Source organism: Marmota monax, unplaced genomic scaffold, assembly GCF_021218885.2.
Source record: "Marmota monax isolate L192 unplaced genomic scaffold, Marmota_monax_Labrador192_F-V1.1 WCK01_AAM20220418_F8-fsc00181, whole genome shotgun sequence".
In the NCBI taxonomy this organism is placed as follows: domain Eukaryota; kingdom Metazoa; phylum Chordata; class Mammalia; order Rodentia; family Sciuridae; genus Marmota; species Marmota monax.
The window spans coordinates 3490350-3510139 of record NW_026694276.1 but is presented as its reverse complement, the minus strand read 5'-3'; the positions used below and the strand labels follow the sequence as shown (position 1 = coordinate 3510139).

The following is a 19790-nucleotide window of genomic DNA, read 5'->3' as shown; positions in this document are numbered from 1 at the left end:
TGCCTCAACACATCCCTGGGTCTTCACGGCCTCTCACAGACTCAAAGAAATGATGCTGACAACGGGGGAGGGGGCTTAGAGGACGCTTTCCCATATCATCTATCCTGCATTCATCCCAATGAGAGGCTCTGAATAAAACCAACCAACTGTAGGGAAAATCTGGAGAGGAGGTCCTCCCACGTACACGACTGCATCACCCACCCACAGGTAACCTCGGAGCCAGAGATGGAGTCTAGGAAGGTTCCAGTGCAATCCTGCCTGAACGCAGATGTATGCATTAGCTGGTCACAGAACATGAGTTATTTTCCCAGAGATGTGACTCGTTAGTTTCACCACAAGCTAGGGACAGTCCCTCAGAAAGGGAAGCATCTTACCCTTATTAGCTACCTTCATCTAAAACATTCCTTGATTCTGTGGTATTCTACCTCCTTTCTTGTCGTTTTCCACAGCAACTGGGCTATATCATGAGCTCCAAGGAGATAGAGGGTTTCTGGACATCCCAGAAAACATTAGACAAACTTTAAGACTGTAGCAATCAGGAGCTCAAATCTCCCCCTGGGGCTGTTTTAAGATCACGGAAAAGGTCCTTCTGAGATGACACTGCCTCAGACACTGAACCATCTACTTATATATCAAGGTTTAAACAAGGCAGACATGCCATAATTAGACTGTTTATAGCCTGAAGCTCCTTTCTAGCTCTGAAATAAAATCTTTTTTTATTAAATGACACAATCACTGTTATTATTTGCAATTACCACTGACCTTTTTTTTTTAATTTGCAAAAAGCTTTATAATGCCTACATGTGGCAATGTTGATTTAGTTATACTTGCTTACAGATGATAAGTTTGAAGCTAAGAAAGCTCAAAGTCTCTGCTGAGACTCTGATACAGGTTCTCCTCTCTTTAACATGGCTCCAGAGGCACTGTTCTCTGAATTTCCAGATATGACCAACAAGGTAATGAATCTATTCTCTCTGGCATCCTAAGAGTTTGACTCAGAAAAGACTCTGGCATGCCTGAGTATTTGCAGGACTGTAAGGAGTCTGTATTCTTGGGCAAACTGTCATCTTGCCTCCCATTTCCTATTTTAGTTCTCCTAATAATTACCAATATAAAGTAGGGGTGGGGAGGATAGGACAACAAAGCATTTAAGAGTTCAGAAAATCTGTGTAAGAGGCCTCTGGGCCTACAATCCCCAAACCCCAACAATTAGTTTTGTTGAATTTGCTCCTGAGCTTAGAATGCTATCAGGAAAATTTTGAAGGTCCAGTCTGACCATTGACAAGGCTCACAGGCCACCTGTCTTGAAAAGAATCTCCTGCTGCCTCTGAAGCAAAAAAGCAGGGAGAGTCAGATTTCCATCCTCCATACCAAAGTTGGTGCTATATTTAGTTGTGTCTCAAATCAAATTATGGGCTATTGAGTTGAAGAGAGGAGCTCTGTCTACAACCAGACACGCATTGCATTCAAGAAATTATAGCACTAACCAGATAAACTGTGGGCTCTCAGAAGTGAAGTTACAAAATAGTTTCATTTGTTTTTAAAATAACTATTTTTAAAAATTCATAATATTATCATAGAACACTTGAAAAACACATAAAGGTATACAAAAAATAAATTATCCTCACTACCCAGAGATAATCAATGTTAATAATTTGTTGAATATTTTTTCAAATTTTTTTTTACATTTTTTATGAGAGCTTTATGGTTAAACATAGTAGTTGGTTTTATCCTGAAATTTGTTAAATTTCTTTCCAGTCTCTTAAAAGTGTAACTCTTAATCCAAACACTGACTCGAATACACAAACAAAAGGCTGATACAGATAAGAATACATTCTCAAGAAGAAGAGAAACTTCTTTGTTTTATACAAAATCATATTTGTTGTCAAAAAACAATTTTTGTGTTAGACTTCAAAAGAAAAATATTCACTCATATAACTATTCCTGCACAAATGTTTACATTTCTCCATATGCCATTCAACCATTATCCATATATAGTTATGTTTATTTACATATAATTACAGCTTAGACATAAGTGTATATTTTTTTTCACTTTTAAAATATTTTTCCATGTTTTAGGGAATGTTCATATCTGTTATTCTAACGGTTGTATAATGTTTTATATTCTCAGTAGAACCATTGCTTACTTAATTATATCCTATTATTACATAGTTATGCTGTTTCTAATATTAGCTACCTTCATCTCAAACATTCCTGCCTTCATTGTTTTATTATTTTGAATTATGTTATGGTTTGAATGTGTGGATTCCTCTAAAATTCATAGATTGTGGAGACTAAAGAGTAGAGCCTAAGAAGTATGACCTTTGGGGAAGTGATTAAGTCATGAATGCCATACCCTCATTACTAGGATTAGTGCTTTTATGAAATAGGTTGAAGGGAGTGGCCTAGTCTTTTTTTCCTGTCTGTACCTCTCATCATGTGAGAATACAGCATTTATACCCTCTGGAGGATGCAGCAACAAGAAGCCATCCTGAAAGTATACAGCAGCCCTCCCCAGTTACTGAATCTGCTGGCCCCTTTGTCTTGGACTTACCAGTCTCCAAAACAGTGAGAAATAAATTCTATTTTTTATAAAGCTACCCAGCATAACAGGAATGCAAAGGACTAAGGAATGCACAGGAATGCCCAGAATGGACTAAGAGAAATTATTTCTTTAGGATAACTTCTTAGACATAGGAATGGTAGGGTAAAAGGATTCTAATTTTATCATCTTATATATCCTTAGCATTAGGATTTATCATTCTAAATTTTTTTCCTTATTTAATAGATAAATGATTCAATGGTTATAAGGTATTTTAGATACATAACTATATCTGTTTAGGATACAATTTTGCATCATTTATTTTACTTTATGTTTCTTAGACTATATATATATATATATATATATATATATATATTAGGTGTAGATGGACACAACACAATGCCTTTATTTTTATGTGGTGCTGAGGATCGAACCCGGGTCCCGCGCATGCTAGGCGAGCACTCTACCATTGAGCCACTATCCCAGCCCCCGTTTCGTAGACTATTAATCAGTAAGTTTCTATTTCATATGCTTACTTACAAACCATTATTTATAGCAGCCAGTATTCAGGAAATCTTTCTGTGTTGAGTTACTGCATTAGTCATCTTTTGCTGAAACAATGCAACGTAACAAAGAATTTCAGTATTTTGCAGCAGACATCCATTTCTTACTCAAGGATCTGTGCTCTAGATATGGTTGGGTATAGGTTAAGTCAGCTTCATACATTTTTTCATTCCAGGACCCCTGCTGAAGAAGCAGCAGCAATCTGGGGAATATTCTCCTGGAAGAATACAGAAATATAAGAGAGTTCGCAGGGATGCAAAACATCTCTTAAAAGTCTCTGCTCTGAACCAGTACACTATTCCTTCTGTCATATTCCATTCACCAAAGTAAGTCATACGATGTAGTCCAAAGTCATTGGTTCAAAAAAGAGTAGTCTTCACTCAGGGTATAGGGTTGAAGAATGAATATTTGTGGAACAATTATATAATCTACCAGTCACTAACTACATGTAGAGCTTTCTGGCTTTTCATCAAACTTTTTTCTCCTTGGGGGTAGATGTTAACTTTACCCTTTTCTACCCTATTTAAAATTAGTTGTTTGGCCAATGAAATGAAACTTGGTTTGACCATAGAAACATGAAAGGATGTCTCATGTGGTTACTCAGGTAAAATCTAGATGTTTTTCAGAGCCAGAATATGATTGGCCATTGTCAATTTACACTAAATCAGTATGTTTTGAAATGAAGATTTCATTAATCTGGTCTGGATATTATGAGGATCACAACCATCTTGCTGACCCAAACAGAAACATGTGCAATGAGAATAACATATGTTTTTTACTAAGTAACTGAGATTTAAGGATTTGTTACTGTAGCATATCCTGGCCTATTCTGACATATTATTTTTTATTACCATTTGAAATAGAGAATCGCATACAAAAGCCACACGTTTTTTTCCTTGTGTATCTGCTTCCAGTTTTATGGACCAGAACTGAAATAATCTATATATATGATATCAATGAATTAAACCAGTTATTTCTTACTGAATGAACTGCTTTTAATTTGGTCAACTAATTGTGATTCAGAAAATATTTTAATTGATTAAAGGGGACACAAAATAAAAAGTCATATCTTTTGCAGCTCCAATTTTTTTAGAAATTATTTTTCTTTTCTTCGCTCTAACTTCATTCTGAGTAAGAAGGACTATGATTCTTGTCATGGGTAACTGCATAATCTATATGGCAATAAGAAAAATAATAATGTCTAATATATTTTTGACAGATTCTTTTCTAAAAGTATTGGGTATAATAACTTCTTTCATCCTCACAATAACTTTATGAGGTAGGCTCTCCTTATTTTTATTTCATAAATAATTAATGTGGAGCACATTGAGGTGAAGAATATTACCTAAGTCCACAGAGCTGATATATGGCAAAGATGATATTTTAAACCAATCAATTTTGTTTCAGAATGTCATGCTCAACCATTATGCACAGTGCTTCTCTGATTTTGACACCTAACATTCTCTGAACACTTAGATAGGAGGACAATATGTCTGCAATATCTATCACTTCACTGATCACTATAGGTTATTCAGCTGACTACTCGTCAGCAGATGTCTGCCTGGTCCCTGGAAGTCCTTTGTCCATCTCTCTAACCCTGGATTTTAAAACAAAGTCCTTTCTGGATTTATTCCTTTTTTTTTTTTTTTTTGGAACTGGGAAATTAATCCAGGGGCGATTAACCACTGAGCTACATACCCATCCCTTTTTAAATTTTTTTTTATTTTGATAAAGTATCTTGCTAAGTTGCTTTGGATCTTGCTAAATTGCTAAAGCTGGCTTTGAACTTGCAAACCTCCTGCCTCAGCCTCCCAAGCTGCTGGGATTAAAGGTGTGCACCACAGCACCCAGCTTCTGGAAACATTCTGAGATCTGTGGTAAAGACAACCACAAATTCTTGGCTACTTCTCCCAATGAGAGGTAGAATCAAATTCTTCTACCTTTAACTTGTGTTGGCCTTTTTTTAACTAATAGGATGCAGCCAAAGAGATGTCTGACTGTGAAAGAAGGGTTAATAAGTAGCTTTGCAGCTTCCATGTGAGACTCTTGGGATACTGGCTTTTGAAGCCATAAGGTCCCACATAAGAAGTCAAATTACCATGCTAGAGAAACAATATAAAAGGCCCTCAGACTCACAGAGAGGGGGAAGGTTTTAACGGAGCCCTAGTATCCAGCAGTTCCCATTGAGGTGCCAGGCATGAGGTGTGAAGAGTCCTTCATTAGTTGGACAAAACTGAACAAGCCTGGCTGTGGCCAAGATGAGAGTAGAGCTGCCCTGCCGAACTATGCTAGAATTATGAACCACCCCAAATCTTGATATAAATAAAATGTTTGTGGTACTAAGCCATAAGTTTTGGAATAATTTACTAAATAGTGTTAGATAACTGTAACCAAATTTGTTTTCTAGAAGCAGGATGCTGCTATAACAAAAATCTAAAACAAATGGCAATGACTTTGTTACATGGATGCTGCAGAAGCCAGACAGGCCTCAAGGAAAGTGCTAGTGAAAGCTGGAAGAACTTTGCAGAGACTGATGGGAAAACTGTAAAGGACAGTGATGAAAATACTACAGGGGACAGGAAAAAGATGACCTACATCATATAGTGGCAGAAAGTTTATCAAAATCATTTCTTCTGATAAAGTGGAAAATACAAAATCCACCTAATGAATGGATAGATCAGGCTCAGAAGATTTTTAGGCCAAATTTCAAAAGTGCTAATGGGTTTCTTAAAACCACATTATGATAAAGTATGAATAGAAAAACCTGAGCTAAGAAAAAAAAAGAGTTGATTTTTGAGCAGAATTCAGAGAAAGTATAAAGAGCCAGGATTTGCTGGATTGAAAAACGGCTTCTCATCCCCATCTCTTCAGACAGCAGTAGCTTTCAAAATAAGAACTGGCTTCAGGACAAAAGTCAAATCCAAGATGTTATTGTTAGACCCACGGATAAGACCTCAAGATTTACTGGATGTCTCATACATCCTTTCAGTCAAACAAAATGGCCTCTAAGAATCTTAAGGGTGTGCCTCTCCCCTGGACAAAAACATTTCTAATAATCTAAAGGATCCATTATCTCACATCAGACTCATAAGCAGTCCAATCAATTAAAAAAAAGAGAGAGCATTTTCAGAATGGCATGTGGTATGACATTTATCCAGAAGAGTTGATTATAAATTAGTACAAGCGAGTTGTACCAGCATGGACTGGAAGGAATTAAGACAGTATAGAATGAAAGATGACTTTCTTGTCATTATTCCCTAAATAATACAGTATAAGAACAATTTACATAACATTTATATTGTATTGGTGCTATAGTTTAGATCTTAATTATCTCACAAAGGCCCATTTATTGAAGGCTTTGTCCTCAGCCCATGACAGTATTGGTCCCTCAAAAATCTACTGATGCTCAAGTCCCTTATATAAAATGGTGTAGTACTTGCGTGTAACCTATGAACACCCTCCCAAATAACTTTTTAAAATTATTTTTTAATTGGTATATTATATATAATAATGGGATACACAGAGACATATTCATACATGCACAAAACATACATAATTTAGTCAATCTTTAAATTATTTCTTGATTATAAGTTTGTCATTGTGGTGACAACATACCTGAAATAATCAACTTAGAAAAAGGAAAGGCTTATTTTTCTCACAGTTTCAGTCTGTAGCACTTGGCCCTGTTGCCTTTGGCCTGTGGAAGTACAGGCCAAACATCATGGTGTTAACACGTGGTAGAGGAGCCCTATTCAACTCCTGATAGCCAAGAAGCAAAAAGAGAGAGAGGAAGGGGCTATGGTTACAATATCCCCTTCAAGGGCACACCCCAGTGACCCAACCTCTTCCCACAAAGCCCTACCTTTTAAAGGTTCTACCAACTCCCAACAATACCACAGACTGAGGAACAAGCCTTTAACACATGGGCCTTGTGAGACATTCAAGATCCAAACTACAGCACCAATGAAATGTAAATGATACATACATAGTTGTTATACTGAACTGTTTAGGGAATAATAACAAGAAAAAAAGCCTACACATGTTCAATATAGCTGCAGTTTTTTCCCCATTTTCCATCTGCAGTTGAATCCATGGATGTGGAACCTATAGATACAGCGAGCCAAGTATGTAATATTGGACTTTTCCATGGAGAAAACTTTCTAATAGGGTTCATAAATTCAAGTCTGTTAACATGTATGAGTCTAAGTTCTCAATGTAAGAGCCTAACAGGCAGAACTACATCACATAGATGTACCTAGTTACACAGGTCATTCAAGTAACCTGGAGAGAAATGGTTGTATATACATGAATGGCAAAATCTGTCCTTCAGCAGCTGGAGCAGGGAAGCGGGTGGTGAGATGTGGGGCTCTGAAGACTATACATAGCAGGCAAAGTGGCAGCTGTGCTTCAGAGTAACAGAGATCAGAGCAGGAAAAGTTTATGAAAGAATGGAAAACAACCCTTAGGTTAAGCATAAATACTTATGGTAGGCAAGAAGGAGGTTTATAAGGGACTTTAATCTGGTAGCTAATACTGATGGGTCTTAATTTTATTCCCAAAAGATGACAAAACTCCAGGACAATCTGTTTACCTAAGTTTATTTGATTCAGCCTTAGTTCAGCAAACACAAAGCTCTTGCTAGACATTGTACTACACATTTAAAACTTCATGTAGAACTCAAGGCAAGTATTCATCAAACATAACACAAATCAGTTTGTATAAAGCACAGAGAATAGAACATGAAGGAGAGAGCACAAAATTAAATTTGACTAGAGAAATTTTCATTGAGTAGGCAGCATTCAGGTAGGATACTAAAACTGTAAAATTCAGTACTTTCATTAAAAACGTATTAGCTTGTTTTAATCATCCCACAATGTGTACATATATCAAAATATCACATTGTATCTCATAAATTGATGCAATAATTGTCAACTAACAATTTAAAAATCAATTTTAAAAAAGTACTGTTGAAAAAAATGTTTCAATTTTCACTGGAAGAAAAAAATGTTCACAGCCTCCCCTGGGTGATTGCCTTCGGTACCATTCATCTGAAAGGACAGTGCCGTGTAGCCAATGGCACTGGCAGACTATACAAGTTGCTAAGATTACTGGCTCTGTGGTCAATTTTCAGCCCTGTGATGTTGGTCAAGTTACTATAACTCTGTGCTTTAGATTTCTCATTTGTAAAATAAGCTTGATGATAATGACCACTCCATAGGGTCACTGTGAAAACAAAATGCGATAATATACTGAAAGTGTTTAATTCAGTACCCAGCACATTTTAAACATTCTATAAATCAGGTATTTTTCCTTAATATTTGCATGCCAGGCAGGATTCCAACCCTGTATAGTAGTTGTGAATTTTAATTTCAGTTCTGCTCCAAATTGCTCTCCAGGTCTAGGCCAATGACCCAGATTTTCCATTTTTCAGCTTCCTGATTTATCATGAGACTACAGTTCTTACAAGGAAGTTGAATAAGTGGTTCCCCCACTTGCTGGCAAGAGTCCTAGAGACCAAAAAAGTGGGCATTTCCTCCCTTTATCTCCCAACTGTCTTGTGTGTGTGTGTGTATGTGCGTGCGTGCGTGCGTGTGTGTGTGTGTGTGTGTGTTTTCAGACTCATCTCTTTCATTGGTTATACCCTGTCAGCTGTAACAAAACCTCAAGGAAGAAATTATGACCAAGCCTTCAGACAGCTGGTGGCAATTTACTCACACAATCCCCCTCATCCTTTCAACACCCACTATTTATGAGTATTTGATGTTGGGGGAGGGGAAATCATCCAAGAAATGTGATATGTAAATTTCACAGAAGGGGGTTGAATAGTGAGGAAAGACTTATGTGAATTATTTGAATAATTCTCCTTTCTTTGAACACAGACATCAGGCCTTAAAATTCGAAAAGATTGATGTTAGGGTCAATAAATAAGTTTATGGAACCAGAAACAATACTATAATAAATTTGTAAGTAGCTTCAAACATTCTTAACAACCCACACCATCACTAAAACCTGAGTCATTTTCTAGGATGGAGTAAGCAGTTTTCAGTCAGGTTCGAGGAGTGTATATCGATCAGTCAATTCAGGCTGGCTTAAAAATCCATCAGAATGATAACTAAATGGAGAGCATGATCCTAGTTTAAATCTCAGATTGGATTTTCAATTAGAAAAACATGTTGCTGAGGACAAGCCAGACATACAAAGTCCTTGCCTTTGCTTCTTATATCATGATATCTACTAGCTTTTCCCTGAGGATAGATGGATGGATAGATAGATAGATGAATACATATATATAAAATGTATCATTGTTTTTTAATACTCTCCATTATGAATTTTTAAAAAGTTTAAAAAAGAAAAGTTGCTTTACATATTAAACTGATAAGAACAGATACTACACTTGATCTTAGCCAAAAGGCCATGGATGTGTAACTGATGTGATTCTGCAATCTGTATATGGGGTAAAAATGGGAGTTCATAACCCACTTGAATCAAAGTGTGAAATATGATATATCAAGAACTATGTAATGTTTTGAACAACCAACAATAAAAAATTAAAAATAAAAAAAAAGAAAAGTTGCAAAAATAGTACCAAGTAGTCTTATAAATCCTTCACTTGATTCATCAATTATTAATATTTTGCTACATTTGTTTTCATCCTCTCTCCATACACACACAAGCATACACTCATACAATTATTGCTACTGTTTTTATTTATTCATTTATTTACTTATTGCAGTACTGGAGATTGAACCCAGGGGCACTATACCACTGAGCTACATTCCCAGCCCTTTCTATTTTTTGAGACAGAGTCTCATTAAGTTGCCCAGGCTGACCTTGAATTTGTTATTCTCCTGCCTCAGCCTCTGCAGTCCTTGGAATTACAGGTGTGCACCACCATGCTGGCACTGCTATTATTTCGACAAGCCATTTGAAAGTAAGATGCATAGTCTTCACCCCTAATGAATTCAGTGTGTATCTCCTAAGAATAATTAAAATTATTAAATAATTGATTTTGACCACTCCTCCCAGTTCAGCTTTTGTCACTATTAAACAGAATATTTTACATCATAATCCGAAGTGTCTATAGTGCATTACTTCACCAGTCAGTATGAGGAGCTACCCCCTCTCGCCATTGATACTTGGCTCACATCTGCACAACCAAGAGGGTTCATCAAAATAATCACTCCCAGGACAAAGGCAAAATAAACAACAAAGACAAATTCCCTCTTTCACACTTACAACTACTGGAAGCCAATTTCTTCACAGTTTAAACAGCTGTTTTGTCCTTTCTTCCAGCTGGCAAGTGTTATCAAGAAACAGTCTCAAAAAGCCTTATGCAATCAGGAGAAAATTTTAATGAGAAAAATGTCACATTGTGTATTCACTTTTGTTTTCATTTTAATTTTAGCATACAAGAAGCCAAAATACTGAGCTATTGAGTTCAGTATCAAATATCTGGCAATTCTATACAAAAGATGAGCAAACCACAACAGTCCTTTATCCTTGCAAAGTTCAAGTGAGCATAGTGGATGTAAGAGTTAATCTCATCAAACTCATACCAGTTTAGCAAAAGAAAACAAAGACGTCTAACATTAACCACTATAATTCCTTTCAACTAAAATAATATTTTAATCAGATAAGTTATTTCATTTTTAGGTTATATCAGTAATATAATAACAGGTACAGCAATACTTGAGCTTACTAAATAAGAGTTGGTGACACATAGAAAAGAATTATTGCATCCCTCATTTGTTGGTGTTGATCAATTCTCAGGAGAAAAAATGGAGGGAAAAATCAAGGCCAAAAGGTCCTGATGCTAATGGACCAAATCAACTGGTTCAACTTTTTTTTTTTTTGGACAAGGGGTACTGGGGTTTAAACTCAGGGGCATTCAACTACTGTGTCACATCCCCAGCCCTATTTTGTATTTTATTTAGAGACAGGGTCTCACTGAGTTGCTTAGCACCTTGCTTTTGTGGGAGACTGGCTTTGAACTCGGGATCCTCCTGCCTCAGCCTCCTAAACCACTGGGATTATAGGCCTGTGCCACCGTGCCTGGCTGGTTCAACTTTGTGATTCAATTGTGAAGATGTTCAGGGCTGGAACTAGGATGAAAGGAGCAATGCACACCTGAGATGCAAAACACAAGGGATGCCCAAAACTCAGTAATTAAGAGAAGTGAATTTTTAATACAATAGTTTTGGAAACAAAATTAATGCAAAAATATGTAAACACAATTTTTTTTGGCACTAGGGATTGAACTCAGGAGCACTCTACTACTAAGCTATAACCTTAGCCCTTTTAGTTTTTTATTTTGAGACAGGGTCTTGCTAAGTTGCCCAAGCTAGTTGAACTTGAAATTGTCCTGCCTCTGCCTCCTGGGTTGCTGGAATTACAGAAGCCTGCCACCATGCTGGCTCCTGAATGCAATTCTTAAATAAAGACAGGATCTGACCCTGTATCTATATCATCCTGGGAGTGAATGCCTTACTGTGTTCACCTTTGTCAGGGACCTGGATTTTCATCCCCAGGTGGTGTGCCAAGAGGCAACCTTATGGTCTCTCTAGTACTATATTCTGCTGACCAAATGTTAGCAACAGCTCTGTCTGTATATTGTGAACTGTCACACATCAGCGCATCTTTGAGACACCACAAGGTAAAAACAGCTATCTGAGCCAACACCAGCTCTTCCAACCTAAATAGTTTCAAGTCTCAAGGGCAAGTTTCTGTGGTAACTAGAACATTGGGGAGATGGCAGAAAAGGACAAGAAGGGAAGATGACAGGAGAGGGGGGGAAATATGGGTTACCTCATGACTTGCTACTAATTTAACTAAATGCAATTTTTTTAAAAGCCTGTCTTTTCAAGAAAATCTTTAGCCCCAACTTGGAGAGAGGTACCTTCCTGCTCACCTCAAAAATCAAATCTGTCACTTCTAGTCTTCCTGTCAAATAGTCTGAAGTCAGATCTGGAAATCAAAGTAGCCACCCTTCATCTTCTATGCAGGCTGCAGTGAATTTAAGCTGCTTAGGAAACTTCAATCCAGAGCCTCTACTGGTAATAGCGGCTCACCCACAACTACTTTATGACAATGAAAACCATCTACAGGTGCCCCCTGCTGGTAGAATCTATTTTACAGATGTGGTGGGGCCTCAGGGATTTTCTGTGTGTGTTGGGCCCCAAGTGCTCCAGATAGTTACAGTCACAGACACTATTCTCTCTGTTCTTACACCTAACCTGCCTCATTGATTTATGCTACCTGTCAGGCCCCTGGAGGCATGAGGCATTTGCATTTTCCTTCAGATAACTTATCTAGTTTCCAATGGTGGGATAGCCTGGGCCTATCTTCCTGCCTTTCTGCCTATATCTGTCTTGCAAGCCAGCCATTCCTCTGGTCTCATGTTGTTTGTGCCATTTGTTAACTGACCTTCTAGGTAGAACACTGGTGTTATAGCTTTGAACCTCAACCTGGAGAGATGAACAATGGGCCAGGTTCTTGACTATATCTTGGCCTCTGCTTCCAGTTTTCTTTTACTGAAGTATGTATATAGCTCAGTGGCCAATTCAGATGACAGTAAAACACTAATTCTTTAGCTCAAATAATTTTCAAGGATTGAGCCTAACCTCTGGTCCTCTTTGACTTTGAACTCTACCTGTGACATGGAGGGAAGTAAGACACCCAAAAGTCGAGCTTGAGATTGTTATTGTTCTGAGGATACAGGCCAACATACTGAAAGGAAGCTTACATGGCTTGTCATAGTCTTCAGCCTCAGCTCTGGTTACCCTCCCTATGCATTTTGTGCTTGATTGTACTAGCCTCCATCCAAAAGAAAAGAGGAATGACTCCTATTGCTCCTCTACTTTCCAGGAGCTCAGGAAATGGTTGGCTGTCTCTAAAATGGCTCCCAATGATCTTTGGTAATCAAAGACTTGTTTAAATACCTCTCCCTGGAGTTTGGGATGGACCTAATGATTAACTTCTAGTGAAAACAATAAGATAGAAGGAATGGGATGTCCCCTTCAAGACTGGGTTATTTTAATTGTGGCTTCCATCAATTAGGAGGAGAGGTAAGCTACCATATTGTAAACCTACCTATGGTGTACACAGGAACTCATTCCAACAGCCTCCAAGGAAATAATGCCTGCCAACAACCATGGCAGAGAGCCTGGAAGTGGATCTGTCAGTCCCTATCAAGTCTTAAGATGACTGCACCCCTAGACAACTGCTTGACTATAACCTTACAAGAGAATAAGAGACCCTCAGCTAATGGTACCCTGCTAAGTTGCTCCCAGATTCCTGAACTTTATAATCTTTGAGCATAATGTTATGGTTTAGATATGAAGTCCCCCAAAAGCTCCTGTGTTAATGAAGGAATATTCAGAGGCAAAATGATTGGATCATGAGATCTGTAACCTAATCAAACCATCCTAGTTGGAATGAACTAAATGGTTGTAAGGTGGGGTAAGACTGGAAAAGGTGGGTCATTAGAGGCATGCTGTGGAAGGGTTCATCTTCCCTGTGGCCAACTTCCCCTTCTTCCCTCTGCTTCTCAGTCACCATGTCCAGTGCAGCTTCTCTCTGCCATGCCCTTCTGCTATGATATGCCAGCCTCACCTTAGGCCTAGAGCAATGGACTCAACCAACCATGAACTGAAACTCTGACACTGTGAGCCAAAATAAACTTTTCCTTCTCTAAGTTGTTCTCATCAGTATTTTGGTCACAGCAACACAAACCTGACAAACATAATAAAATACTAAATATGTGTAGTTTTCAACCACAACATTTTGGGCTGATCTGCTATGTAGTGATAGCAATAATAACTAATATAACATATAACTAATAATAACTAATATTTCCCTTTATATAAAGTCACACCATAGAGTTTGAAACTCAGTCCTCTTATTCACAAAGAAGCTATTATTCACTGTAAAATAAAGAAGAACAAAGAAGTCAGAGCAGTTACTTAAGGCTGCACAACAGAAAATTAGATTTATGGTGAAATAAAGGGAATAATAAATAGCACTTTCCAAAGATCATCTTGTAGAGTATATTCCTCATGTATTTCTCTCCAGAAAATGCTTTAATTACTACCAAGAATATTTTTTCCTTAGAAGATATGTGCAATTCATGAAAACCTTTCTTGTTAAAATTACAATAAAATGGGGCTGGGATTATGGTTCAGTGGTAGAGCGCTTGCCTAGCATGTGTGAGGCACTGGGTGCGATTCTCAGCACCACATACCAATAAATAAAATTTAAAAATTCATCAACAACTAATAAAAATATTTTTTAAATTACAAGAAAGTTGCACTTTTTGGTTACAATATTTAGCTGGAGATTTCAAAGTAAAGATTTACATAGCCAAAAAGTGTTACAGAGTGGACTATTATGGAGATTTTTAAATGCTAAAATATGGTATTGTTTCTGTTTATTCACTTGGGTCACTTTCTCACATCAACATCTCTTGCACTGGTTTCACTTATTTCTTGATAGAGTTATGAGGTTAGATGTGGGGGTGGGTGAGCATATAATGGTGGACAAAATTCTGTGAATGCATGTGCCTATTATTCTGGGCAGTGAGCCCAGCTTGCTTTAAGTCTTTGTTATTTGAATAGTGTTCCAGATTCTCCTTGGAAATGTGCAGTTCACCCATTTTTATTAACCTGAATGTGAAGCTCTCTGATACTCTTTTGATAGATTCTTGGTCATGTCCAGGTACATTTCCTTTTGTTTTAAACAGGTTATTTATTTCTCTGTGCTCACCTTCAAGGGTTTTACCATATAAATTAGAAAGCAAGTCCTCACAAGGTCAGATTTTAATAGTGCAGTTTATTATTTTCAAACAGATGACATTTTCACACTTATGCTAATTTGGAGACCAGACTGTTTTTATCTAAGTTCAAGCAGAGTCTTATAGTTTGTTTTGATTCATTTATAGTTTTGTTTTAATTTATTTTTATTTTAATTTATTTTTATTTTTGTTTTTTATTGATTTTATTATTTTTTAAATACACGACAAAAGTGGAATGCATTACAATCCTTATTACACATATAGAACACAATTTTTTGTATCTCAGTATATAAAGTATGTTCACGTCAACTTATGCCATTATACATGTACTTTTTTTGCATTACAATTCTTAATATATATACACCATAATTTTTCATATCTCTGTTTGTATATAAGGTATGTTGACACCCAATTCAAGTCTTCTTCATACATGTACTTTTATACTATGCCACAGGGCAACTCTTAGCAAATACAAAGGAGTAGAGATACTACCATGCATTTTATCAAGTCATAACTGAATGAAATTGGAAATCAACGACAAAATAAAGAATAAAAAATTCTGTATCACATGGAGACTGAACAATATGCTACTGAACGAACAATGGCTTACAGAAGACATCAAGGAGGAGATTAAAAAATTCTTAGAGGTAAATGAGAACACAGACATAACATATCGAAATCTCTGGGACACTATGAAAGCAATACTAAGAGGAAAATTCATTGCATGGAGTTCATTCCTTAAAAGAAGAAAAAGTCAACAAATTAATGACCTCACACTACATCTCAAAGCCTAGAAAAAGAAGAACAAATCATCAGCAAAAGCAGTAGAAGGCAAGAAAAAATTAGAGATGAAATCAAAACAAAAGAAACAACTGAAAAAATTGACAAAACTAAAAGTTGGTTCTTTGAAAAAGTAAATAAAATTGACAGACCCTTAGCCATGCTAACAAAGAAAAGGAGAGAGATAACTCAAATTAATTTATTTTTAAGGGAAAGCAAATACTCAGCATCACTGCAAGGAAACATTTTAAAAACATGCAAGATGGATAAAAAACAGTTACATGAAACAGAAATTTAGCACCAGGAAATTAAGCATGACCTCTACCATTTTATAGCTGTAAGACTTCGTCAAATTACTTAACTTTTCCATATAATTGGGGATAATAATAACATCTTTCTCACAAAATTATAGTTAGGAATTAAATGAGGTTTTGTAAAGTGCTTAAGATAAGGCCTCATATGTAGCATATGCTCAATAAATTTTTTTGCAGTGCTGGAGATCAAACTCAGGGTCTCACACATGTCTGGCAAGCCCTGTACCACTGAGCTATATCCCTAGTCCATCAATAAATATTATTAATAATGCAAATTATAAATGTACTAATGGTGATAAATGATAATGCTGTTACCATGGAATGTCAGGAATCACAATATAAAATCATTATATAATTCTGTTTAGAACTCCTGTGAAAGCCAGTATGAATCATCAGTATTTATGAGGCTTCTCTAGCAAATAAGACACAGAGGACGGATTGGGGTCATAGCTCTGTGGCAGAGCACCTGCCTAGCATGTGTGAGGCATGTTTGATCCTCAGCACCACATAAAATTAACAAAATAAAGGCATACTGTCCACCTACAACTACAATTAAAAAAAAAAAAAAAAAAAGACTGGGTAGATGCACATGTCTGCTGCCCTCCTTGCACCATACAAACACCATCACTGTTTAACAACCATATGCAACCTTCTGTGGAGTTATTTTTTATATTATCCAGGGTCCTCTCCATTACACTGATCTGCATCTCTTTGATTCATCATCTAAGCACCCCTATAATGACTGGAGATAAAACCTAAACTAGGGTTAGACAAAAAAAATCTCAACCAGATGTTTCAAGTACAGCTAACAATGGAGTTGTCTCTCTTCACCCCTCAAATATTTTCTGTGTTGGTTTTGTTTTCAAAATCTGCAAAATATCAAATTACTTACCAAGACGCCCAGACCTACCTTCTGCCCAGGTTCACATCCATTAGAAGCAAAGCTCTCTTCCAGGAGGCTCCTGAATAAACCTGTTTGAACTAACAGTCCAGTCCCCATCCCTGAATTAATTACTATGGATAAAGGGGAAAGTTGCTCTTTTGAAAAAATCCTGTGGACTTCCTCTTTTTACTTCATTCCCCTCATTCAATCCACCAGCAAATCCTATTGACTCTACCTTCAAAATATATTTTGAATCTGTTCTGTTCTTACCAGCTTCTCTGCTACCACCACAATGCCTGTCACCATTATTTCATATTTGTGCTACTTTCTGCAGCAACCTTCAAAGCCACCTCCCTGGCTTCCATTCTTGACCTCTGAAAGTCTATTGTCCAACAGTAGCATGACATTGTATAACATTTTCCATATCATATGCTCCTGCTTCAAGTCTTCACTAGCTTGCTAGTATCCTTACAATAAAATCAGCTTCTTATCACCTGAAAGATCTCATATAACCTAGCTCATGTCCATCTCTTCCCTCTCATCTCCTGCCACACTCCTTTATCATGGTCCAGCTACACTGGCCTTCTGTCTGTTCCTCAATCATATCAAGTTAATTCCTAACTTAGAAATCTTGGGATTCTGTCATCACCTGTGTCAGCCTCTCTCTAACAATTCTATTTTACTTTCTTCATAAAATTTATTAATATCAGAAGTCAATTTATTTGAATGTTTCTTTACTTGTTTCCTGTCAATATCTTCACCAGTTCTACTACAACTTTGTTAAACTCAAGCTTGTGAGCCTTTAGCTGATAACTTAACTCTTCATTCTCTAGCACCTGGAATTGTGCCTGCCACTCCACTCCATACATACTTTTAAGGAAGACGAATGAACTAACTCAGGCTATATTGAAATTTTGTATAGAAGATTTACTGGAAAGAGAGATCCACAGAATAAAAGAAACAGTTGAGGACTCAAAAAGAACAGGCTCGCATAGTAAAACAAACAGCAGGGTACTGGCATAAAAAGAGACATGTAGACCAGTGAAACAGAATAAAACACAGACACAAATTCATACAGCTATAGTCATCTGATTCTTAACAAAATTTTTGTCAAAAATATACAATGGAGAAAAGATAGCCTCTTTAACAAACGGTGCTGGGAAAGCTAGCTATCCATATATAAAAGACTGAAACTAGATCCTGTCTCAGCCCACACAAAAACCAACTCAAAATGGATCAAACAGCTAAGAATAAGTCCCAAAACATTCCAATTGCTAGATGAGAACACAGGGGAAACACTCCAACATATAGGCATAGGCAGCAACTCCCTCAGCAGGACTCCTACAGCTCAGAAAATAATCAATAGATGGGATGGCATCAAAATAAACAGCTTCTGCACAGTAAATGAAACAACAGTATGAAGAAAGAACCTATAGAATGGGACAAAAATCTTTGTCAGCTTCTCAAACTGAAAGAATCAACAGGGCTATGGTTGTGACTCAGTGGTAGAAAGCTTACCTAGTTTGTGCAAGGCCCTGGGTTCAATCCCCAGCACATGTGTGTGCGGGCGTGCGGGCGCGCGCGCGCGCGAGCGCGCACACACACACACACACACACACACAAATTGATTTTAATATTAACCTAGGTTAAATAGAATTGAAAAGACAAATGTATTTAAAATAGTACAGCATATTCAAAGACTCTCTTTTTTTAATATTTTGTTTTGGTTGTAGTTAGACACAATACCTTTATTTTATTTATGTGGTGCTGAGGGTTGAACGTAGCGCCTTGCACATGCTAGGTGATCGCTCTACCGCTGAGCCACAACCCTAGCCCCCAAAGACTCTCTTTTAAATGTCTTCTCTGTCCCACGTTTCAGAAAAATTTAGAGGCTGAAAAACAATTATAAAAGATATTTTCTTATGGATGTGCCAAATTGAATTAATTCCCTCATTTCCTTTATACTTGATTATTCTACCATATTATGCATCTTAGTTACTGATATTACTAATCATTCCATGGCTGACCTAGAAACTTGAAAGTAATACAACAACCCCTCATTATCCACAGGAGTTTGGTTTCAGGACACCCTGCAGACTGGAATTCAAAAATGCTCAAGCCCCTTGCACAAAGTGATATATTTGCATATAATCTACACATAGCCTCCCGTATAATTTTTTTTTAATTTTCATTTTTTAGTTGTAGGTGGGCACAATATCTTTATTTTACTTTATGTGGTGCTAAGGATTGAACCCAGGGCCTCACGCATGCTAGGTAAGCACTCTACCTCCAAGCCACAACCCCAGCCCATCCTGTATACTTTAAATCATCTCTAGATTACTTATAATACCTAATGTAATATAAATGCTACATAAATTATTATAATACTATATAGGTTTTTATTTGTATTATTTTTATTGCTGTGTATTTTATTTTTATTCATTTATTTTTTTTTACTATTTTCAAAACATGATTAACAGAATTGGAAGATACAGAAAGCCAACTATACTTGTTTCACCCTTTCCCTTATTTCCCACACTCAAGTTATCAGCAAGGCCCACTGATTCTAAGTCAGAAATTCACCAATCTATCCCTTCTTTCCCATTCCCCACTACAACTAACTGTGCTCAGACCCTCATCACCTCTGGCCCTGAACCACTTGCAACCAATGATCTTATGCCTTCACTCCCCTTTAAATTCAACTCCCACACAGGTACCAACCTCATGATTCACAAAGATCTAAGTACATCAGACCCCACTTTAAAGCCTCCTATAGTCCCACAGTGCTTAGAAAAATAAACAAACAAACAATAAATAAATAAAGCATCCAAGCCAGCCATCTCTGTGTCTTGGTTGCAGTGAAGGAATACGAAAGTTTCTAAGAACTGTTTAGAAATGCAACCGTTTCTTTTATACAGA

General features: G+C 37.0%; 1 protein-coding gene and 1 pseudogene across 13 annotated transcripts in view; both read right to left on the bottom strand.

Annotated features, from left to right (window-relative positions):
• Pde4dip (myomegalin) overlaps positions 1-19790 on the bottom strand; it is a 235864-nt gene that overhangs the window by 199205 nt on the left and 16869 nt on the right. The gene's annotated exons all lie outside the window — the stretch shown is intronic.
• LOC124108747 (U2 spliceosomal RNA) lies at positions 9431-9530 on the bottom strand (annotated as a pseudogene).